This window comes from Trichosurus vulpecula, chromosome 1, assembly GCF_011100635.1.
Source record: "Trichosurus vulpecula isolate mTriVul1 chromosome 1, mTriVul1.pri, whole genome shotgun sequence".
Classification (NCBI taxonomy): Eukaryota; Metazoa; Chordata; class Mammalia; order Diprotodontia; family Phalangeridae; genus Trichosurus; species Trichosurus vulpecula.
The window spans coordinates 283873532-283899668 of NC_050573.1; positions in this window are offsets into that span (position 1 = coordinate 283873532).

Sequence of the window (26137 nt, forward strand, 5' to 3'; positions counted from 1 at the left end):
AATACCTACTATGTACCAAGCACCATGCTAAATGATGGAGATACAAAGAGAGGCAGAAGAGAGTCTTTACCTCAAGGAGCTCACAATCTAATGGGAGAGACAAGAAAACAAATATGTATAGACAAGCTACATACATACCATTTAGAAGAACTAGACTTTTTCTACTTGGCTCCAAAAGTAAGAGGGTAAAACTAGGAACAATGGGTAGAAGATTCAAAGAGGCAACTTTTTGTTTGAAATAATAATAAAAATATGTAGTCATTTACATCATGCTTTAAAGTTTTGTGTTGGTAACCAAAAATGGGCTCCTTAGCACTTAGTCAACAAGTGCCCTTGACTAGTTTGGCTTTTTCCCCTGAACTGAATGCTGTTTGTATGTTGGATTGGAGTAAGCTTGTCGGCCCCTTCACCTTGCTTCCCTTGCTTAAGCAGATCGAAAGAACCTGTGCTTTCCCGGTCAACCCCTTCACCTTGCTTAAGCAGATTGAAAGAACCTGTGCTTTCCCCGGCGTACCTTACCCCACCCCCCCCCCCCCCCCCCCCCCCCCCCCCCCCCCCCCCCCCCCGCAGAAGCCGGATGGTTAAAAACAGCTTCCGTTGGAGCCAGAGGCTGCCATAGCCACAGCCACAGCTGAAGCAGGAGCTGCCGGTAGCACAGCTGACCTACGGGAGGAAGCTGAACAAGGACTTGAGGCCAGTGGGTAATCTTTTTACCATAGAGGGGAAACATGTATATGATGTTGCTGTACACCATCATGCTTCTCTGTGGCCTCCTGGTTACTCTTGTGAGGCAGACTTATTGGGCCTGGAAGCTTTTGATCAATATATCAGAATGGGGATGCTGGTTCATGGGTTGGTTACTGTGGAGCCTAAATATATGCTTTGATTCTTCTGCCTCCTACTTTGAGAGTTTCTTATATCAGGCGGTTCCGAACCTTTCAGACATATATATGATCCTCTTTGAAATTATAAACTCTGCCCTCCTACTACAAGTTTGCAAAACATTTTACCAATATTTCATTTTACCCTTACAACAACCCTAGAAGGTAGGTGCTATTCTTATCCATGGTTTACAGATGAAGGAACTGAAGCAGAGATTTATGGTCAAAATTAGGTAAACTGAGGTACAACATTCTGAGCATGAACACTTTATTAGTAAAGTGCAAGTTTATCAATAAATAGCAGCTCAGCTTCCTCAACAAGGTTAAGACCCCAAATGAGGAGGGGCAGTTCTTTTTTATACATTTTTGGGGAATACAGAACAAAGAACAGGACTTTGTAGACAAGGAACAACTGATGATTGATTACAAGAGCTCAGTATCGGGAATGTCATGATCAATACGATTGGTTGGAAATTGGGAACAAAGGCCTAGCAACAACTTTCTCTTTCTCTCCTGTGAATAGGAAATATTAATTGTTTGAGCCCACCTGCTAGTTTAGAGATAGTGGACCAAACTGTTTCTAGATAGCAAACCACATAGCCTTGAAGGATAGCTTGGTGGTATAAAGATACTAGACCAGAATTCCTGGTGTCCACCTGCACCCCCCAAGGATAACAGATTTCCTTGTGGTAAGAACAGTGATTAGCAAGAGAACTGGATTTCTAAACTTTACTCATTATAGGCCAGATGAATTTCTGCACTAAGTTCTGAGACAAAGAACTGTGATTTAGATAGTTACAAGTTAAAATTATCTATAAATAGAATCAGTAAAAAACATATAGAATCAATTAAATAATCTCAGACCGAATGCCTTGCTCAAGGTCAAACAGCCTGTCAGTGTCTGAGGTGAGATTTGAAATCAGTTCTTCTTGACTCTGGTTTCAGTGCTCTATTCTAAACCACCTAGATCATTAGAGCTACCCCAAGGTGGAATGGATTGCCTTGGGATGTAGTGTTTTTCCCTTCATTGGAGATTTTCAAACAAAGGCTAGATACCACTTGTTGGATGTGTTGTAGTGGCGATTTTTCTTTTTTTTGGATACTGGTTGGACCAGATGGCTACTGAGGCACTTTCCAACTCTGGAAATCTGCTTGTGCAAATGAGGGGTTTGGACTAGTAACTTCTATGGTAAAGGATCAAGAAAGACATAAAAAGGCCATTTTAATCAATTTTGTTATTTTTATGATTTGTTTAAATGCTAGCATTATAACAGTGTTGTTTTCTATTATTTTGTATTGCATATATATGTTATTAGACAGGTAGCATGGCATAATAAAGTGCTAGATCTGGAGTCAGGAAGGAATGAGTTCACATCCTGCTTCTGAAACGTGCTAACTGTGTAATTGACCATGGGCAAATCCTTTAACCTCTCTCTCTGTTTCCTCATATGAAATGATACCTACAAATGCTTTATTTTACTTTATTTTGAGACTCAAATAAGATAATGCAGGTATAGTGCCTTGCATACTTTAAAGCATTATATAAGTATTATTTGTATTATTATTTCATTTATATAGTAAGGTAGGAGACTTTATGGGCTTTCCTGTGACTTATGACATTTTTCCTCATGAGAAAATATATTCCAAGTTCCAAAAAACAAATTTACAAATGAAATATTATTAGGAACACAGCCTGTTTCTAAGTTAGCAGCTGCCCATTTTTATTTGTAGAGAAGAAAGAAAAAATAAAACCCATTAGATATATAGCTTATATATTAGTCAAGCAAACATTTTTTGCATTTCCCATTTGTTAAATGGGTATAGTAGCAGCATTTACCAACCAAGGTTGTTATGAGGATGAAAATCAGATAATATTCATAAAGGCCTTTATAAACGTCAAAGCACTATTTTATTTTTGGCTAGCTGTTAGTTTGCTAGTTATCATTATTTTAATTTAATTTGTTTATGTTTATTTATTTTACTTTATTATTATTTGCTAATTATTATTATTTTCCTTTTCTCTCCATCACTATACCTTCAAGTTGTTACTTCTAATCAAACACATCACTTCCCATACCTAATGACTATCTCAGGAAATTAATCCTTATTAAAGGTAACTAACCTGGAAGCATAATATATAATGGTCCACTGTATCTAGATGACTAAAAAGTAAAAAAAAAAAGAAATCAAAACAACAAGAACAGAAATTAAGACCATTTAGAATAGCTATTGATATTATACAGCCCTTATGTTGAGCAGGCAGTGTTTGGTTGTTATCCTTCATTCTCAGAAGACCAAAATAGCATCACTATGTTGGAGTCAAGGTACAATGTGTCCAACTGTGGCTGATCAGACCAGTATGAGTTTGGACAACTCTACCACAGGTCAGGCATACATAGTTCATATGAACATTTGGAATGGAGATGTCTCTAAATTTGTGCCTCTCAAGTTTCTTTTGAGGTACTGCAATTCTGCTTCACTCATAGAGCACAGAGCCTTCTTTAATGAGGGCATGCCATGCTGAGCAGTCCTTTGCCAGTGTCTCCCATGTCCTGCAATTGATTCCAAAGTTCTTCAGAGAGACCTTGAGAGTGTCGGTGTATTGCTTCTTCTGACAACCATGTGAATGCCTGCCTTGTGTGAGTTCTCTGTAAAATGGTCTTTTAGGCAAACATACATTTGGCATTCAGACAATGTGGCACTCTCTGAAGTAGAGTTTTAATGCTTGGCAGTTTAGCTTAAGAAAGGACCTCAATGTCTGGTACCTTATGTGGCCAGGTGGTCTTTAGAATCTTCCTAAGGCAATTCAAATGGAAGTGATTCAGTATCCTGGCATGGTGCTGGTAGACTGTCCAGCTTTTACAGATGTAAAACAATGATGTCAGCACAATGGCTCCGTAGACCTTCAGTCTGGTAGGCAGCCTGATACCTCTTCTTTTCCATACTTTTCTTCAGAGCCTCCCAAATACTTATCTAGCTCTGACAATGTGTACATCAACCTCATCATCTCTCTATAAACCGCTGGAAAGTATATTGCCAAGGTAAGTAAACTTATTCACAGTTTTCAGAATTTTTCCATTTGCTGTAACTGATGGTTCTACATACGGATGGTATGGTGCTGGCTGGTGGAGAACCTGTGTTTCCTTGGTGTTGATTGTTAGGCCAAAATTAGCACAAACAGCAGAGAATCAGTCCGTACCTTGTTGCATCTCAGTTTCAGAAGCTACGTTGAATGCACAATCATCTGCAAACAACAAATCATGCACCAACTTTCCCTCAACTTTAGTCTTGGTCTGCAGCCTTTTCAGGGTAAATAGTTTACCATCAGTGTAGTAACCGACCTTGATGTCATTTTGTCCTCATTGAAGGCTTCTGACAACACTGCTGAAAACGTCATGCTAAAAAGCGTGGAAGCAAGTACACAGCCTTGCTTCACAGCTCTTGTTGTACAAGCATTCAGCAGGTATCACATCCAAATAGCAGCCCTAAGTGAAACAAGGCTGGCAAATGAAGGCCAGCTTACTAAAGTTGCAGTTGGATACGTGTTTTTCCTGAAGTCACCGTAGTGAATGGGAACCCTGTGAAGCTGGTGTAGGTTTTGTAATCAAAACTAATCTGGTCAACATGTTTGTATGCCTGCCAAAAAGACTGAATGACAGGCTCATGACAATGTGATCGCCACTTGCAGGACAGTGCCATGCCACCATCATCACTGTGTATGCTCCCACCATGACAAACCCTGATGAGCTCAAAAAAAAATTTTTATCAGCGGAAATCCTTATCATCAATGTGCCAAAAGAGGGCAAGCTTATAAATCTGGATGACTTTAATGAAAGAGCAGGCACAGCACAGACTACCAGACGTGGCAGGGTGTCCCTGGGGGGAATGGAGTCGGAAACAGCAACAACAATGATCACTTATTACTGAAGACTTGTGCATCTTGTGACCTCATCACCAACACTGTCTTCTATTTACTTAAATGCAATAAAACTTCCTGGATGTACCCTCACAGCAAACATTGTCAAACAATAGACTATGGCAGGGCTGTCCAACCTTAGATTTTTATTGAAACGATAGACAATATATTTTGATTTGCTGTTTTAGTGAGAGCTCTGTGATAGCTTGGCTTCATTTACTAAAGCATTTGTGTAAATTTCTATGCTTGTAGGTGGGCTGCATAAATTACACTGCGGGCCACACACAGCCTGAGGGCCACATTTTGGACAGCCCCGGACGATGTCATTGTAAGGAGAAGAGACAGACAGGATATGAGAGTGATCAAGGTAATGCATGATAGAAAATGCTGGACTGACCATAAATTTATCCTCTCCAAGTTAAATAGTCACATTCAACAAAAGTGTTGGCCCCAAGGCAAGATGACTTCCAGAAGATAATGTCAACAGATTAGATGGCTTCTCTGAGCAGAACAGTTTGTTGCTAATTTGGAGGGAAAGCTGAGCAAATATGTGATTGGCAACAGTGGAACAGGAAAGGAGTGGCACCTTTCAGAGATTTAGTATATATCACTGCGTTTACTCATCTGAGCCAAAACACTCACAAACATCAAGATTGGTTTGACGAAAATGATGGAGAAACTCAGAAATTGCTAAATGAAAAATGAGAACTCCATAGGGTTTAACAGAAAGATAGTTCCCATGTGTCTCTAAGAAGGTAGTGTTTGATTCCATCAAAAGTAAAGTACAAGTGAAGCATAGAGAGATGCAGGATTCTTGTGTGATGCAAAGACATGGGTGATGTTTTGTACGTATTCTCTAGCCTTCATTCAGAAACCTGAGGAAATCTAAATGCTGGACAGCCCAGAAAATCACTCCCCACCTTCCAACATGCTGGTTATAGCCTATCAATCAGAAGCATCTCTTAGTAAGTTAAGAAAGAATCAATAAACATTTTACATTCCACAGCCAGTAAATCTAGGTATTCCATGCCACACAACATGCCATATTGTTTGTCCCTCCTCCAGTGTCATTGGCAGTCTCATTATGCATACATACTGGTTTCCATGAATCCACCCAGTTGTCTACTCTGTGGTCTCTATGGTAGCTCACCATTACCTGCTTTCCATTGATGTTGACGATGTACTGTTTAACAATGCCCAGAGTCGACAGAATCTCTGCATTGTCTCTCTTGTGGTTTTTCTTTGGACCTTCTGGGTTGGAGGGATGTTATTTCCCTAGTTTAGCAGATATTGACTCTTACCATTCTGCTGTCATCTGAAAAACTCATAGCTAACAATGAGATGCCAGACCTGAGTTACCCCATTGTCAAAACTCATCTCCACCCACATAAAGATTCATTTAAGCTTCACTAGAGAACTTCCTCTGCTTTACCAGTTGCGTGAGAGTTCCTAATGCAAACTTCATTTGTAAAATTCACTTTGATCCTGGTATTCTTTCTTCTTAACATCAGACCTGGGTGTCCTTCTTTGGAGGAACCTACTCCCTGCTGGTATACATAAGTAGCATTTTGGTTAATGCTACCAGTTGAAGAAAAATGCTTCAGAAGAGATAGGTGCATTTGTGAAGTGAAGAGCTAGTTAAGAACATGACATCTGAAAACTGGATTTAAATTTCTGGACCATAATTAGAATTATATAGGAAGGATGGGTTTTTTGATGTGAGATAGATTATACCTTATACGGCCTGGTAAAATAGATCTGCTTAAAGTTTTGTAAATCTATTAGCAAAGGCTTAGACTTGAAAAAAGAGGAGGGCAATAAGTGCCTTTGTGTGATTACAAGGCTAGATACCATAGAACAAGAGTTCTTAACTTTTTTTGCAGGCTGGCAAAGCCTATGAACCCCTTCTCAGAAAGACAAAAGTTTTCAAACACATAAAATAAAATATGTAGGATTACAAAAGAAGACATCTATATTAAAATATAGTGATTAAAAAAATTAAGTTCATGGATCCTAGGGTAAGTACCTCTACCATAGAAAATAGATATACTGTAGGAAGAAGAATTCACAGGAGACAAACCTGGAAAGGAATAAATAGCACACAATAAAATAGCCACAGATTGTACAAACAGATGTAAAAAACATGGGTGTCAAGAAAGATATCCATACACTTGAACTCATAGACATCATAGACTTAGAGAGATACAACCCATGACTGGACTAGAGTTCTAAAATGGTGTCTTAATGAAAGGGAGCAAAACAGACAAAGGACAACCGGCTAAGAAGCTGTTCCTCAATTCACTCTCCCTTGTCACCAGGTAGAATTATTCAAATCATGTTGAGTGAATTGAACTGTTTGCTATGGCTCACAAAGCAGGAATGTTCTCAGGGTCTGCCTGTAACTGCAGATAAAGAAAGAGGGAAATAATAAATCAGAATATTACTCTTCCCAGCTTCACTCCCTCCCAGTCCCCCAAGCTTTAGCAAGGCTACAATTATTTCGTTAGACTGCACACTGGAGGAGAGGAGGGACTATTCCTGGTATGTTTGCATGGCACTTTGGTTGGTTGTTGTCCTTTGTTCTCCAAGAGGACCAAAATGACTTCACTATGCTAAAGTCAAATTTCAATGTGTCCAGCTGTGGCTGATCAGACCAACATGAGCTTGGGATTGGATCAGGGGTATACTGCTGGCCTAATTCTTGCTGCCACAAGCTATCTATTTAAATGTCTCCATCCTATAACTGAGCTTAGTTTTAGTTACACAAGGTCATCACTGTAGCCCAGGAAGAATCTGGACTAGATTTTATTCAAGCCTGTTGCTGAGTTAGTACTGGTCTGAAAGACAGAAACGGAGTATTCTTAGTATTTACCGGAAGTGGAGAGTAATCGGGGAAGGGTAACGTAGAACTAAGTTTCTGGTTTTGTTTCTCAAGCTAGCCTGAATCAATATGGAAAGAGGCATTATCTCATAAAAATTCCTTTAGCAGGGGGGCTAACATGTGACTGTGATTATTAGGCAATTATTAGGGGTGGGAGTGGGCAGTGACAAGATAGAATCATTCTTTCTTGGATTTTGAGTCAAAAGGCTTGGAATTCTGCCCAATTGGAATATGACAATTAATCTTGAGCCAAGATGGGCAATATTTCATAGTACAACTAAGCGATCAAAAAGAAAAAAATATCAAAGCAAATGTAGCACTCTAGTATGTTTCAACACCATTCTTCTGCAGTCATGATTAGTCATTATGCTGATCAGAGTTCTTCAGTTTTTCAAAAGTGTTTGTCTTTACCATGTTGCTATCACTATGTAGATTGTTCTGGTTCTCTTCATTCTGCATCAGTTCAGACAAGTCTCCCCAACTTTCCATGAAACCATCCCCTTCATTATTTCTTTCAGCACAATACTATTCCATCACATTTATATATCATAACTTGTTCATCCATTAATGAATTTATGAGTACTGATTCAGATTTCCATCCTTTGCTGCCTCAAAAAAGAGCTATAAATATTTTTGTACATCATTTTTTTTTTAGAACTAAACTCTTCCCTAATCTATCACACCTTTAATCCCTCCTCCTCATTCCCTTTCTCTCCTTTTTCCCTGCTGAATGAAATGTATGGGACACACAAACTATGTGTGGGTGGGTGTTCTTCCCTCCTTTCACCAGTACAGATGAGAGTCAGGGTCACATATCAGTTGTTTCCCTCTGCCCCCTCATCTTTGTTTGCATAGACATCTATTGGTTTTGAGAGATAATTGATTATGGGAGATAATTTCCCCTAACCTTCCATTCCACCTTCCCTAGTATATTCCTTTTCCCCTCTCTTTCCATTCTTGTCTTCCTTGTCTTAAGATCATTGAAACATAACAGAACTGCTCCTAAGCCATAGCTAATTAGTTTCTGTCTTTGGCCCTTGATGATGACAGGTTTCAGAGGGGGCCTGTATCATTTCTCCATATTTTAATGTAGGCAGTTTATTCTTGTTTATCCCCTTTGATCATTCATTCATGTTTGGTTTTTTATGTTTCTCTTAACTCCTATGTTTGAACCTCAGTTTCTACCCAGCTCTGATCTTTTCATTAAGAATGTTTGGAAGTCCTCTAATCAAAGATCGATTATTGCTCCCCCTTACCTGCCAGCCCATAGCATTGCACTCAATTTTGTTAAGTAAGTTATTCTTGACTGTAAGCCTATATGCTTTGATTTCTGTAATATCATATTACAGTCTCTCCACTCATTTATAGACAGGGCTGCTAAATCACGTGTTATTCTGACTGTGGTTTCTCAGAACTTGAATTCTTTTTGTGTGTTTGCGGTATTTTTTCTTTGACCTGGAAACCCTGGATTTGGGCTATAAGGTTCTTGGGAGTTTTTATTTGGGGGATTCTTTCAGGAGATGACTAGTACATTTTATTCCTACTTTTGCCATTGGTTCTCAGAGATCTGAGTAATTTTCCTTTAAGATTTTTTTTTATATAATGTCTTGGCTCTTATTGGTATTCAGGAAGTCCAATAATTCTTATTTTTTCTTTTAGACTTGTTTTCCAGGTCAATTTTTTTTTATAAGATACCTTACATTTTATTCAAAAATTTTCAGTCTTTCAACTTTAATTTTTGCTGACATATGAGTCACTGACTTCTATTTGGTCAATTTTCTGGGAATATGTTGCTTGGGAAAGGTTTTGTGCCCCTTGTACAAAGCTGTTAATTCCCTTTCCAGTTTTTTCTTCCATAAACCTCATTTTTTACAATTTTTTCCTTTAGTCTTCTCATCTCATTTAGAAAATTTAAAAACTCCTTTTTAATTTTTTGCCTTATCTCTTCTAGGAATTCTAGTTAAATTTGTGCGCAAGCTGTGTTTTTCTTTGAGGTTTTACTTGTAGATGTTTTGTAGTAATTCTCTTCTGGATTTGTGTCATGAACAACCCTGTCATTATAATAGCTTTTTATCATGGGAATCTTTTTTCATTTGCTCATTCTTCCAATTAATTTCCAAACTTTGGATTTGATGGCTGTTTGGATGTTATGGTAGGCTCCATATACCTCTACAGAGGAGGTCTAAGCTGGTCCCGTTGCTGTTTTCTTGGCATATTGTGTTGCACTATTTCAGGATTTCAGGGACAGCTCTGATTGGGGACCTACAAGCTTTCAGCATTCCCAAAGCACTCTGAGCCAGGGCTGTTTGCCACCCTCCTGGCTTCATTGTCTAAATTCTGCAAGCTCCTGACCTGGGTTTGAGTCTAAACTAAGGTAGACTGCTGCAGCTGTTAGTTAGCTGGGAAGCTCTGCTGATCCAAAGTTATAAAACCTCAAGCTTCCCTTCAGTATGGGATTACTGCTCTAATCTTTCTTTTATAGGCTTTAGGTGGGGCTAGAAACTAAAACTGAGATCTCATCTCTGGTCTGAGCTACACCACTGTTGCTTGGTTCTGACCTTTTTCTTCCCTCAGCGAATTATGTAGGGCCTGTGATTGATTCTTAGCAGGGAATGTTATTCTTGGGTACATATATTTTCCTCAGTTTGCCCTGGATCTGTGACTCAGAACTCGGTAGCAGGCAACAAAGCTTCCATTTGGCATCTGTTCTAGTTGTGATGTAGGGGTCTGAGACTTCCACTTAGCCTATTGTACAACCTTTCCTCGGGTTCTAGAATGTTCTACAAGACACATTCCTGGACAGTCCCAAACCCAATATCTATGGACTTCTCTGCTGTCTCCTTGCATCAAATTTGGCTAGAAAAATGCCTCACCGTGACTTTTCTTGGATTTTGCCATTAGAATTTGGTCTGTTGTATTTTCTAGATGTTTGGAGGATTGTTTTGGTGGGGAAGGGAGCTTGCTGTACTTCTTCCTACTATTCTGCCATCTTGGCTCTGCTCCCCCTGCTGCGGGGAACCTACTGATCCACTCTATGGCCTCTATAGTTGCTATAATATCTCAGTGTTACTTGATCTCCATTGGGTTGATGCTGTTCCAAGTTGGAAATTTCTCCATTTTAACTCTCTTCTGGTCTGCTGCTCTTTCTAGGTATCCCTTGATGCTGGAGAGGAGGGGTGGCACTATGTGAACATAAGAAAGATAGTCTGGCCCCAAATCAGTATTCAAGCTAGTATAATTCAAAGGCCTGGCCAGGTTGGGAGCTTGGGTTTCTTGGGAGGACCAAAGTCCCAGGATCTGAGACAAAAGAGATAGCCAGTTATGGAAACAGAGCATCCAAACTGGAAAAGTTCGTACAGGATCAGGAGGCATTCTACAGGAATTTTTTAAAACACAAGATGTTTATAGCAACCTGTCTCCTGACAGCACTGGATTTGGAGTCAAAGGATAGAGGTTTGAATCTTGGCTTTGCCACTTGCTAGCTAGACATGAGCAGGAAGAGGGCCGTTCCTTAAGAAGCTGTAGGAAAGTAAAACCAGCAATGACTAAGTCTAGTTAAACAGAAGATGAACTGAGTCAGATAGGTAAGTATCATAGTATTTGTTCTGCAGTTACAATGGCAACGACAGAATTCACTCCCTGGATCTTGTCCCTGGCATGTGAATGTCTCTGTCGATATATGGAAATGATGTGATGAAGATTATTCAGGCTAATGTTTCAATGACATTGGGTGTGGGTGGGTGGGGGGATGACAAGAGAAGAGTAATACCTTTAAGCATCATGGGGTTGAGAGGACAGGGTAAATTATGTGTTTCTGAATAGGAAGTCTTCTATTCTTTGAGGAAGTTATAATTTAAGCTATGCTGCACGGTAAGGTTATTCACTACAGTAGCTAGCCAGACTTCTGTAAACACAACAAAGTTGTATAGATATGTGATGTCTTTAAGTGTTGGGACCTCCAGGTGAGGAAACTCCTACCAATGAACAGCCTTGCAAATCTTCTAAAATTTATAATCTTAGAGAGTTGCCTGGTGGCATTGAAAGGTTAAGAAGATTTTCCAGGATCATACAGCCAGTATATATCAGAAGCAGGACTTGAATCCAGGTCTTTCTGATTTTAAGACTGGCTTTCTATTATATTGTGTTGTCTCTTAAACGTAATGACATACTTCAGTAAATTCAGATTTTCTCTATATCACTGGCCATCTTGGGAAGCCATAGTGGACGGTCAGAGGAAAATAGATAGTGCTGACCTTTGCTCCTACTCAGCAACCTTTCTTTAAGTAACAATGGCCTCCTCTCACTCTTGAGAATTAGTGCTTAGCATTTAGCATCTATTCTTCCTGCTTCTCTCAGAGCACCAGTTGTAGTAGGGTTAGAACTGTGGCATACCTCCTATGACAGGTTGCTTTGGATTGCTCTAGGATGTGCTAGAATGGTATACTGTTATTTTGTAAAAAACTTAATAGTGAATTACCAATAAATCAATTTGTGATATATATATATGTATATACATATACATATGTAATACATACCCACACATATATTTGTATATAGACACACATATATACACATATACACATATATACGTACATACATACACATGTGTGTATGCAGTTATCCCTTCTACATTGTGGGGGTTAGGGGTGTGGTGCCCCCATGATACGAAAAGTCAGCTTAAAACTTTTAGCCTTTCCTTTGTGTCACGGAAGTCTGAGTTTTTTCTTTTTCTTTCATGGGGTGTTTATAGTACCTTATTGTAAAATTTGGGTTAAGTATTTGTTCATAGGCTCTATTTCATCTGCTGGCTTTTGTGTGTTGTCAGCAGCTTCTACCAAACTTCCAAAAAATTCCCATTCAATTTCTTATGTTGACCTGTGATTTATCAAAACCATGATAGAGAAAGTCATGATGTGGAAGGGATAACTGTAAATCTAGATACATATTCACATAATGCCTATTTCTGTAGTACCTGGCTGAGTCCATGAAATTTCTACATGGAAATATCAACCATTAGGGATTAATTCATTTGTTTTTGTTTGCAAGAATGTAATAAATATTCGATGATTGATTATGCAGGATGGTTGTGAGAAACAAAGGACGTTATATGTATGTATGCATACTTATTAATAATAATGCATATTTAAATTGCATTATTGTCGTTGTTCAATTGTTTCAGTCATATCCAACTTGACTCTTCATAACTCCATCTGGGTTTCTTTTGGCAGAGATACTGGAGGGGTTTGCCACTTCCTTCTCCAGCTCATTTCCCAGATGAGAAAACTGAGGCAAATAGGGTTAAATGACTTGCCCATGGTCACATAGTTAGTAAATGTCTAAGGCCAGATCTGAACTCAGATCTTCCTGGGTGCTTTACCCAGTGCACCACCTAGCTGTCCCCAGCATGTCCAATAGACATTTTAAACTTAACGTGTCTAAAACTGAACTCATTATTTTTACCCCAAAAGATTCCCCTCTTCTTAACTTCCATATTATTGTTGAAGGCACCACATTCCTTGACTCTGCACCCTCATACCCTCTACATCTAATCTATTTATAAGCCTTGTTAATTTTATCCTCATAATATCTCTCACATATGCCACCTTCTCTCCTCTGACATTACCATCCTAGGCCCTCATCATCTTATACCCGGACGGTTGCAGTAGCCTGCTGATTGGTCTTCCAGCCGCAAGTCTCTCCCCACTCTAGTCCATGCTCCACTCAGCTGTCAAAGTAATTTTCTGAAGGAGAAAGTTTGACCATGTCATCTCCCCCTCTCTCTTCACCCCCTACTCAATAAACTCCAGTAGTTCCCTATTGCCTTCAGGATCAAATATAAAATCTCCTGTTTGAGATTCAAAGCCCTTCATAATCTGTTTCACCCCTACCTTTCCAGTCCTCTTAAGACCCTACACCTCACCCTTACAATATGCTCTGTGATCCATATGTGGCAGTTAAAAAAATTATCTCCTGATTCTAGGCATTTTTCTGGTTCTTCCCCATGTCTGGAACTTTCTCCCTCCTCATCTCTGCTTCCTGAGTTCCTTGTCTTCCTTCAAGTTCTAGCTAAAATCCCACCTTTTATAGGAAGCCTTTCCTAATGCCCTCAAATTCCAGTGTTTCCCCTCTGATGATTACTTCCAATTTATCCTGTATATATCTTATCTATCCATAGTTATTTGCATATTGTTCCCCCTCCCCCCCCACAATTAGGCTGTGAACTCCTAGATGACAGGGACTGACTTTTACCTATCTTTATATTCTCAGTGCTCAGCATAGTTCTTGGCACATAGCAGATGCTTAATAAATATTTATTAATGGACTCTGTGAGTAATGACTAAGAGAAAGATGTGAAAGATGTTAAGGAGATAGCTGAAACAAGATTTGGTGATTTTATGGAAATGTGAGTAAGGAAGAGTGAGGAGTAGGGAGCAACAAGGTTATGAATTTGGCAGATTAGACTAGTGTCTCCCTTGAACTTACTTCTTTTTTGGCTGCTCTGCCTGTGCTTTCTGAACTTCTACTCTCCCAGCTCTGCTCAGCTTTCTCTCACCATCCCATTTTCCAGCTTTTTACATCTATGTGCCTCACTGAGAGTTGGGCTCCTCCTAGAGTCTGGCTTCTGTTTGAACTTTGTTGATTCTTAACCTGTCATTTAAAAGGCACCCAGGATTGTGAACAATGATTTTTTTTCTTCCAGTGGTTTTTCTCATTTTCTTATGAATTCAGAGGACTTAATTTTTAGGTTATACAACTACAATCATGTTAAACATACTTCCACATTAGTCATGTTGTGAAAGAAGAATCAGAACAAAAGACAAAAACCATGAGAAAGAAAACAAACAAAAAACCAAAGTGAAAATAGCATGCTTTGATCTGCACTTAGACTCCATAGTTCTTTCTCTGGATGTTGTTAGCATTTTTAGAGGATTTCTTTACATTTCATAAAGAGATCACTTCATGTGGCTATATTTTTAGAATTAGCTTAATATCTCTTTATTAAGACCACCTTCCTATATTTAGGACCTGAGCTTTAAAAAACCAACCCCCTTAACAAACTCTCTACCTCCATGATTACATTTACTGCTTTATAATATCCAGAATACATCTTTTCCTCTTTTTCAAAACAGCACCTTTACTTTTTTTTTTTGGCACCTTCACAATCTTGAAGACTTCTGAGATTACTTAGTAGTTTAGTGATCTCATTCGCAATATTTTTCAGTATCCTGGAATGCAATTTATCCTGGACTGGGGGTTTGAACTTACTTAAAATGACTAAGTCCTCTTTGACTATCACGTCTAACATCTTGAGCTTCAATTCCCTCTTAATGATGTTTGTCCTGCTCTTTCCAGCTTGAAAATTGTCCTCGTTGGAAGAAAAGGCAGAAGTAAAGCCAGGGTAGAGTAGTTCTGCCTTCTCTCTGTCATCTGCTCATATGACACCACTTAGTTTTGTACACAAAGCTTTGTGCAAGCAGCACTTAACAAAATCAGTTTCTTCAGGGACCTGGGAGTCTCTTGTTCCAACAGCGTCACTGGAGCCACTTTTTGAGCAACAGATTTTTGTTCATTTTCCCTGTGGATTAAATTCACTCATTAGAAAGTACCATTTGTTCTTGTAACACTTTCCTTACCTGTCTTGGGCATCTCTTAAGAAAAAAGGTTTAAAATCTCAGTTTCACCTAACTTTTAATTGTCCCTTGTGTCAAGAGAAGTAGTAACATATTTAGAACTGCTATATTGTGTTGGACTGGTATCAAACTTCATTAAAATATTTTAAAATAAAAATTATTTTCTCAGATAAGAAAGAATACATGTGCCTAGAAACAATTTCCAGAAGAGGTTATCTACAGGACAGGGTATTGATACACCACTATTTGAGTCCTCAGAAACAGCTGCTATCACTCCCTACATCTATTCTGGGGTTATTTGACCCTAGGTGTGAAATAACAGAACTTTCTTTGGAGATTAGCTGAGGAGATCAACTGGTACTAGTCAACAACCCATTACTAAACACATTGTTTTGATTTTCCTCTAACAACTAGATGGTAAGAAAGTGAAGAGAGGAAGAAGAGTAATTTTCATTTGCATACCTATCCTAAGCTTTACACTTTATTTTTAAGATGGTTTCATTGCATTGTATCATTTCACATTTTCTACCTGTAAATATAAATTAGAAGTGACCATTATTAATGCTTCTGCTTACAATGCTCCTCAATCTTAACAAATACTTGTCTCTTAAAGAGATACAACATTTAAATAATTGTAGCTTATACATTAATATCAATTGCTGAAGACCAAAATGGTAAAGAAATTTTATGAAGAACTTGATAAGACCCTCCATATGAAATCAACATGAACTCTGATGCTCAGTGACTTCAAAGAAGAGGTGGGGAAAAGTGAGGCTAAGGAGAGCTGTATGAGAAGCATGACACAGGAAGAAAGAATGAGAAAGGCTAGAGATTTGTGGATTACAATTAAACCACCTGTCTCTGTATAATGAACATTTATTTTAAAAAAAATGGTCAGTAGTACTCATGATGAACAGCAAATAATATCACAAAGAATGAAAGGGCAGAAAAAGACTTATTATTGAAGTGAGGGTTTTCTGTGAATTGGATGTTTGTACATAGAACACTCAGAGCAAAGTATTGTAGTTTAGAATAAACAAGAAGAGAGAATAGTAATGAGAAAAAGCATGACATACAATTGACAAGATTTAAACCGAAACAGGAGAAAAAAAGACATCAATGGACTTGTAGGACATAAAGAGAAGAGGGATTGGTCCTGTGGCAAGATCAAGAGATGATAAGTAGACATTACATTCTCATGGAACAATTTGAGACATTTCCTAGTAAATGGACGCCCACTTTGGTTGCTACAACAAAGAGTGATGCTATAAAAGTTTTTGTTCAAACACATCCTTTTCCCCTTTGGCATATATGCCAAATTGTGTGATAGCAGGGTCAACAGGTCTGCACAATTTAGTGACTTTCTGTATACATTCAAATTACCTTCCAGAATGACACAGATCTACCAAACTATATGAATGTGCCTGTCCTCTTAGATCCTGTCTATTAATTGCTATTTTCCTTTTTTGTTCATCTTTGACTATTTAATAGGTATGAGACAGAATCTCACAGTTGTTTGTTTTTCACATTTCTCTTATTAATTATTTGAAGCAGATTTCCATATGATTGTTGATAGCTTGTATTTCTTCTTTTGAAAACTGCTGATGCCCTTTGATAATTTGTCTGTTAGAAATGGTTCTTAATCTTAAATATTTGTGTCAAAACCTTGTATATCTTGGATATCAAACATTTGTCAGAGAAATTTGTTCCAGAGATTTTATTCCTCATTAAGTTTATTTCATTATAACATTGGTTTTGCTTGTGCAAAAGTTTTGACTTTCTGTAATCGAAATTGTCCATTTTATCATCTATGATCCTTTCTCTTACTTGTCTTGCTTGTAAACATTTCCTGTATTCATAAGTGGGAAAAGTACTTTCTTTCTTGCTCCTCTAATTTGTTTAAGATATGCCCATTTATGAGCAGAACCAGGAGAACATTGTACACAGTAATAGCCACAGTGTGCAAGGACTGATTTTGATAGACTTAGCCACTCTCAGCAAGTCCTTTTCCAAAGGACTCATGATGGAAAATGCTATCCACATCCAGAGAAAGAACTATAGAGTCAGAATGCAGAGTAAAGCAGATTCTTTTCTCTTTTGTTTTGTTTTCTTTCTCCTGGTTTCTCCCATTCATTACAATTCTTCTATGCAACATGACTAATGTGAAAATGTATTTAATAGGAATGTATGTGTAGAGCCCATATCAGGTTGCATGCTGTCTTGGGGAGGGGGTGGAGAGGGAGGGGGAGAAAATTTAAAACTTATGAAAATGAATGTTGAAAACTAAAAATAAATAAATTAAATATTAACAAAAAGAAATCACTGGCAACTCTCCAAAATACTCTGAAAATCATCATCCAGCTATTTTTTGAAGACTTTTATTGAGTGGCATTATCAAGATATCTTAATACTAAGGAGTCACTGTTGTTGTTTATTTTTTTCCTTACACAAAATGTAAATTTGTCTCCTTGGTATTTAAAAAAAAAGATATGCCCATTTGTATTTAGGTCATGTATTTATTTGAAACTTATTGTGATTTCTGGTATGAGATCTTGATCTAAACTAGGGTTGTTGTTTTTTTAACCTGAGGTCTCTGACATTTAAAAAAAATTGATAATTTCATTTCAGTATGTTTGGTTTCCTTTATCATCTTTTTATTTTATCCATTTAAAATATTATTATGAGAAGAAATTGATGATGATGATGATGATGATGATGATGATAAAAGTAGGTAGCATTTAATATGAGCCAGCCATTGTGCTAAGTGCCTTACAATTATCATCTTATTTTATCCTCACAACAACCCAGGAAAATAGATGCTATTGTTATCCCATAAGCATTACCAGACTGCCAAAAGGTTCCATGACACAAAAAGGTGAAGAATCTGTGGTCGAAACCTAATTTCTTCCATATTCTTTTCCAATTTTCTCATCAGCTTTTGTCAAATATTGACTCCTTAGCCTAGATCCTGGGATATCTTGGTTTACCAAATAGTGTTACAATGTTCTTTTGCTTCTGTATGTCATATACCCAATCTGTTCCACTGAACATTTTTTTTCTATTTTTTAAGCAGTATCAAATAGTTTTTGATGAGTAGCGCTTTGTATTATAGTTTGAAATCTGGCTCTTTTGATTTCCTTCTTTCTCACTTTTTTCTCTCTATTTCCCTTGAAAATCTTGGCCTCTAGATGAAATTTTTTTAAGATTTATAAGGTAACTTTAAAAATAAATAAAATAGGTAAACTACTAACTAGCTTGATATAAAAAAAAGAAGAAAACCAAATAACTAGTTTTAAAAATGAAAAAAGGTAAACTTATGACCAATGAAGAATAAATAAAAGAAAATATTATTGGTTATTTTACTCAACATTATGCCAACAAAACTGACATTATAAATGAAATGGATATTTACAAAAATATAAATTGATCAGGTTAAGTAGATACTAAGATATTTGGTGCACATATATTAATTAGGCATATTAATTTACTGTCTTGGAAATTTTAAGCATAATATAGTTTCCTTGTTTTTTTTTTTTTGTTTAATCATCTCTATTTCTTGTCTAAGATTGTAGTTGCAATCTCTGGTTTTTCAAGTTCTCCTGAAATACAGTAGATTTTCTCCAGATGCTTATTGTTTGAGGCAGATACAAAATGTTTTCTTCCAGTCACACATTGGGAGCTGGCTTTGTCTCTTGTTTTAGCAGCTATATGGTATCAGAAACTTCACTGGCATCGGGTATTGTGAAGGGTCCTGAGGTATATACGTACAGTCTAGGCGCTTCAACAACATTGCCACTCTGGTCAAGGCAGGTGTTCTCACCACTTCCTGTACATATCACGCTCATTTTCAACCCTGTGCCTTGACTTTTCACCTCTAGATTGCCCTCCCTCTTGCCTCTCTATTAAAATCCTTCCTATGCTTTAAATCCTATCTTAAGTCTTATCACCATGAACCTTTCTCAGAATATGGCATGAATTTCTGCTTTCTCTAAATTCCTGAAGTACTAATGACTCAAATCACACAATTCAGCATTTGACTAAAAAACCTTGTATTTTTCTTATTGTTTTATGTCAGTAAGTCAATAAATAAGCATTTATTAGGTACATACTATGTGCCAGACACTGTGCTAACTGATGAGGATACAAAAAAAAGGCAAATGACAGAAGACGGTCCCTGTCCTTGAAGAGCTCAATGAAATCTAAAGGAGAAGACAACATACAAACAGTTATGTATAGACAAGCTATATGCAGTAGAAATAGAAATAATCTGTGAAAGGTTTCGTTTAGAAGGCGGGATTTTAGCTGGTAATTGAAAGAAGTCAAGGAAGCCAAGAGGCAAAGATCAGGAGGGAGAGTGATCTGGCCATGTGGGAAGCCAATGAAAATGCCCAGAGATGAGAGATGGAGTATCTCTTTTTTCTTTTATTCTGACACTAAACACCCCTCCCCCAAAGGTATTTCCATATATAAATTAGAATACAATAATAGGATATGAATCTTTAATTCATACTGTTTGCTTAAAAAAACAGAATAAATTCAACCTGTTACTTTCAATACTGACCTTACTTCTTTATTCCTCTTCGCAAATTAAAAAAAAAGTTTCAATATCCATTTTTTTCTTGGTTGGCATTATCTCCTCTCATTTACTCTAGCCTCTGAAGAGGTGTTTTTTATACCGCACAATCATCCCATCTCTTACCCTCCCTCATTTTTACTCTCTCCCTGTCTACTGTTTCCTTTTCTTCTGCCTGTACACAAAAGTGAACTACACCTTGTAAAAACCTTCAACAGAGTTTATCATACCCTCAATTTCTCCTCCCTTTCTCAGCCAAATTCCTAAGAAGAAAGCCATGGAAACTTGTTGCTTTTGCTTCCCCTTCTACTCCCTTTCCAGACCTTTGCATGATGAAGTCTTCCAACTTCATCAATCAGTTGAAACTGCAAACTTTGGTTCTTTGCAAACTTATTGGTTACTTCTTTATTGCCAAATCTGATGGCCTTTTCTCAAATGTTTTCCTCAATCTTTGCATCATTGGATGCTATTGACGAGTCTGTTCTCTTAGGATACTAGCCCCTCACAGGGTCTTCTTGATACCACTACCTTTTGGTTTTCCTCTTATCTGACTATTCTCAGTTTTCCTTGTTGCTTCATCAACTGTATTTCATCCCCTGCATGTAGGTATAAACCAAAGCACTCTCTTGGGTCCTTTTCTTGTCTTCTTTCTCTATATACTCACTCACTTGGTATCTCCATCATGGCTTTAATGATCATTTCTATGCAAATGACTCTCATGAGTCGGCATTAGTTTTTTCTCCTGAACTCCATTGCTGTATCACCAACTGCATTTGGATATTTCAAACCAGATGTTTCATAGTTATCTCAAATTCAACATGTCTAAAGTAAAGTAGAACTCATTGACTTTTCCCCCAAATCATCTCTCTTCTCAACGTCCCTAATTTCTTTGTAGGCACCACCATCTAGTCTATCAGGCTTGCAACTTCAGTGTTATTCTTGATACTTTACAATCCCTCACCTACCCATCCAGTTAGTTTCCAAATTTTTTCTGCTTCCACACTTCCCACATTTGTGCCTTTCTAATCATCTCACTTCATGCCCTTGTTGCCTCTCATTGGACTATTGAAGTAGCTTTGTACAGTAACTGCTCTCCCTGCCTTGTCTCTCTCTCTGTTCTTTAATCTACACTCCCTTTTGCTGCCAAAGTGACTGTCTTTAAACATAAATCAGTCTCCCTTACTTCTTTATTCCATAAGTTTGATTGATTCATTGTTGCCTATAGGCTAAAATATAAATTCCTCTTTTACCATATAAAGCCCTTCACAATTTGGCTCTAACCTACGTTTTCAACACTTTGCTGCCTTTACTGAATTCTTCAGCCCAATCAAATTGGCTTTCTTGATGCTCCTCACATGATATCACGTATCTTGCCTCCATGCCTTTGCACTGGCTCTCCCCATGCCTGGAATATTCATTCTTCTCCTCTCTTTGAATCTCTTATTTCCCTCAATACTCAGCACAAACATTACCATTTGCATGAAGAAAGACTTACTCTGATTCCCCCAGCAATGACTGCCCTCCCTCTAGGAATGTTCTGGTAAATGTTTAACAGCCAGATCAACCACATCCAAAAATGCATGCATAACACACTTAATATCATTAATATTTTGTCAATAACTTTCTTAAAGCTAGAATATCAACAAAACAATAAATCAAGTTCTGGTTTGTAGCATTTGCTGATTTCCAAGCTAGAAATGGTCACAGCAAAAATTTAACAGTTTGTCTCCTTTTGGTTGACTCCAGCACATCCCAGAATCCCTCCCCAAATTCCTTATATATTTGTGTCTATGTTGTCTCCTCTATAGAATGTAACCTCTTTGAAGGTAGGGATTGTTTCATTTTTGGCTCTGTATTTCTAGCACATAGTACAGTTCTTGGTGCACAGTAGGTATTTAATAAATGCCTATTGATTGATTCATAACATTATAGATTTGGAGTTGGATGGGACATTAGAGGTCATTGATTCCAATCCTCTCATTTTATAGAGGGAGAAACTGAGGCACATAAAATGTAGATGTCAAATGACTTGCCAAGAATCATACATATAGTAAATGTGTAAGTGGGATTTGAACTGAAATTTTCTTAACTGTAAGTCCTGTGCACTATAGACTACACCATGCTGATTGAGTTAAACTACAATATTACAGAATGACACAATGTGGATTTGGAAGGAACCTCAGACATTATCTAATTTAATCCCTTTCTCTTTGAAGGAAACAAGCTCATAGAAACACAGAGAGTGGGTGTTACTGTTGCTCTGTTGTTTCAGTCATGTCCAGGTCTTTGCGACCTCTTTTGGGGTTTTCTTGCCAAAGATACTGGAGCGGTTTTCCATTTCCTTCTCCAGTTCATTTTACAGTTGAGGAAACTGAGGCAAACAGGGTTAAGTGACTTGCCTAGGGTCACACAGCTTATAAGTTTCTGAGTCCAGATTTGAACTTAGGAAAATGTGTTTTTCTGACTTCAGGGCTGACACTTTATCTACCATATCACCTAGCTGCCCTGAGATAGTAGGTGGTAGAGCTAAGATTCAAACCCAGGCCTTCTGGTTCCAAATCCAGTTCTCTTTCCACTCCTCCATGCTGTCTCTTATTAGATCATAGATTTGTAGCTAGATGGGATCTTACAGACCAGCTAGTCCATTTATCTCATTCTGAAGATGAGAAAACTGTGACTCAGAGAATGCAAGGGACTCACCTAGGGTCACACTGCTAATAAGTGCCCGAGGCAGGATTTGAATGCAGGTTTTTCTGACTCCAGATGAAGTACTCTATCCACTATAACACTTAGCAGCCTAATATTACTTCAATTTAATCTAACAAACCTTTTTATTAGAGTGTTTACTTTGTGCAAAGCAGTAGGATGCTATAAAATTGAAGCCATCATCCCTGTTATTAAGGGATGGATACTCTAATTATCTTGATTGTAGTATAACCATGGTTTCCTGCCTGATGGCATTTGCATTTCCAAGAGATTTACTTTTCTATCACACTGTTTCAACACTTTTTGATGCTTTCCTAATTCAGGAATCCATAGGAAGAAATACCCTTGACGAGGGAACCCCTAACTCCAAACCCACAGTTGCCACAACATGATTTCCTTCTTCTGTGTGCATGAGTATTTGTAGTATCTAATGGAGCTGAGCTGCAATGTCACTTTGATAATAGAAGTAAACTGAAGCACATTTGCTGAAGCACAAAGCACATTTGCTGAAGAATCCGTGTCCTCTCTATGCAAAGAGATTCTTGCTGATGCTAATGATATCCACACGTGGCTTTGTTGCTTCTTTCCTATCAGAGCTTGTCTTCCACAGTCAGAAGGTGCTTGGATCAGATGCTGCCCAAGCCTTGGATGAAGGTGTTGTCACCATCCTCCAGTACAGGATGCGCAGATTTTGACTTTGCTGTCAAGTAGAGGGGTGTGTAATTATAGCTCACATGCTGATCATTTATCTTACCATATGTACCGGTGCCAGAACTCAAGCTGTCATTTTTGAATGTCATTTAGTTATAGCCAAATTGAATGTTTTCTTTCAGGACCCCAAGCACATGGTGTAGGTGTTAATGACTACTGTGAAGCACCTAACTCAGATAAAGGTTTGCATTTGCCTCAGTAATCACCAATTTTTGATGTGACAGTGAAACAGATTTTGTGATGGGATTGGGAGATGAGAGAGGGAATGGGAGAGATTTTCCAGCTGGGAAGTTTCTGGGTGATGGTTTTCCGGAAAGACTGCCAGTAAGAACTATAGTAACACTATTTGGGCCTATATTTCATGACTTGTGATCATTAGGTAGGACATATGTAATTCTTTTGTTAGAGTATGGAGGCAAAAAGGCAAGGTTTATACTTTGGGTCGAATTCATTATTTAAAGCTCCTATTTAAAACCTGGACACATTTTTTCTTCTTCCCCTCTCTTCTACTAATTACTTTGTATTTACCTTATATATATTTTGTATTTACCTATCTATGTACATGTTGTATACTATCAATAGAAAGTAAGCTCCTGGAGGATTTCTTCATTTTTGTATTTCTATCAAAAGCAACCAACACAGTGCTTAGCACATAGTAGGAAGGAAGGAACATTGGAAGGAAAGAAGGAAAGGATCTTGCAAAGAAGGAAGGAAGGAAGATAACAAAGGAAAGAAGGAAGGAAGGGAGGAAAGAAAGAAGGAAGGAGTAGAGGGAGGGAGAGGGAGTAGGGAGGAAAGGAGGGAAGGAGAATAGCTTTACTAGATAGCATAGTAAGCTTCCCCTTGTGGCCCAATTGGCCAAATGATACAAAGGGAGTTTTATCATTACAAATAACATAGTATCAACACATTAAGAATAGTTCTAGTAGTTCAATATCCTGATTGATACTTCATAGCAGAAGGCTCAGGTTCTAATTTTCTGGCTCCCATCCAGGCCATAGGTATGACGGAATATGAATTTGTCCTGAGCGATTTTAATAGTACCCATTGAAATCTCCCTAACTAGCAGAGGAAAGAATGGCTGGGAGGTTTCCACCTGTTTGGGGGCAGCCATGTCATGCAATTATCCAGAGCTACTACCTGAGATATGGGTTTCGGAGTCAAAGGGTTAGCAGTAAAAAGCAGAAACTAAAAAAGGATAATAGAAGCAGAGTTAGAAAAAGAATGAAGAGTATCCAAGGAAAAGTAAAAGGAAACTGACATATAGGATCCGCTTGCAGGGGTTTTGTATATTTCATGTTTACTTATTCACAAAACATGTTGATTGTTCTCAGTAGAACTGCTGTTCCTTACCAGAAATACCTAGGTTTTGTTTTATTTTGTTTTTGTTTGTATCACCACCTCCTATAGAGCATGTTGCCTGGTACTTAATATATGCTTGTTAAACTGAATTGAATCACTAGCATTTATATAGTTCTCTAAGGTTTGCATATTGCTTTATATACATTATTCTCACAACAACCCTATGAGGTAGGTGCTAGTATTATACTCATTTTAGAAATAAAGTGGCTGAGACTTGGCAACATGAAGTCAGGTCAAAGCTCACAAAGCTAGTAAGTCTCTCCGAAGCAGGATATGAACCTGTCTTCCACACTCTGAGCCCTGCGCCCCCCACCCCCCACCCCCTGCCTCATCATTCTCCTTTCTAATACTGAGATAAGCAATAGGGGCATAGATTTGAGATCACTCAATTTATTGTACTCACTATTTTGGAGGCACATGAATGTTTATGCCTTCCAGCTCCCTCTGAATTCTCTATAGCTGAATAGCTCTAGCCAACTCCAGTTTCATTGTTCTTCCATGGATAAAGGCTGGATCTCTGGGGTAGAGAGCAATTCAGTTCACGGATTGTTTTCTTCAGTTTAAATTTCATCAGGAAATCATTTGAACCCTCTGCTATTCTCTATTACTTTCTAGCGAAATCTACTGTACCATCCTTCACTCATAAGGCTTCACAGTCATACCTTCATTAATGCCTTGCTGCTTAACTTGAAGTGTTTTATATTATCTACAATTTTGCATAAATAATCTTATTCCTCCTTCTTGGAGTCCCCAGGAATATCTCTCTTCAACTATCCAGTGGTTGTAGCTCAGACTCTTTTTAAATAGATGGTAGACTACATACCATCACTTGTACATACCTGGTACCTTCCCTCTTCTGAATCATACATATCCTGTAAAGCCCAATCTATATGCCATTTTTTCAAGTATCTTGATCTCTCCAAATAATTTTTGTCTTTTCCTTCTTATACTTCTCAAAGCACTTTATGCCTCTCATACAATAATCATGTATGATTTTGTATTTTTAATTAATTGTATATGTATAATACTCTTTACTAGATTATAAGCTTCATGAGGGCAGGGATAGTGTTGTATCTAATTTTTGTCTCCTCCTATTAGAAATACCAAGAATTTTACCTAGTCATGCATGAATTTAGAAAAAAAAGGTTTTTATTTCATGTCATTATTTGACAGGGTGACTTGGCCTCTTAGCCGGCACAAGCACACCTTAAGTTAGGTACAAAGCTCTTTTATATCCTCCAGATTCAAAGTTTGTGTTTTGAATCCTATTGGTCAGCATTTTAGAGTTCACTAAACCCCACCTTGATTACATCTTTTCATTCCTACACTTCAATCCCCCCTTCCTTCTCATCCACATACACTTTATTTTTTATATTTGTAGTTTTCTTTCTGTCTGTCTACATCAGATAGAATGAGAAAGGATTCCTCTCAATTGCTGAAGAGAAGTGAAAAAAACATGAGTATGAAGATTCAAAC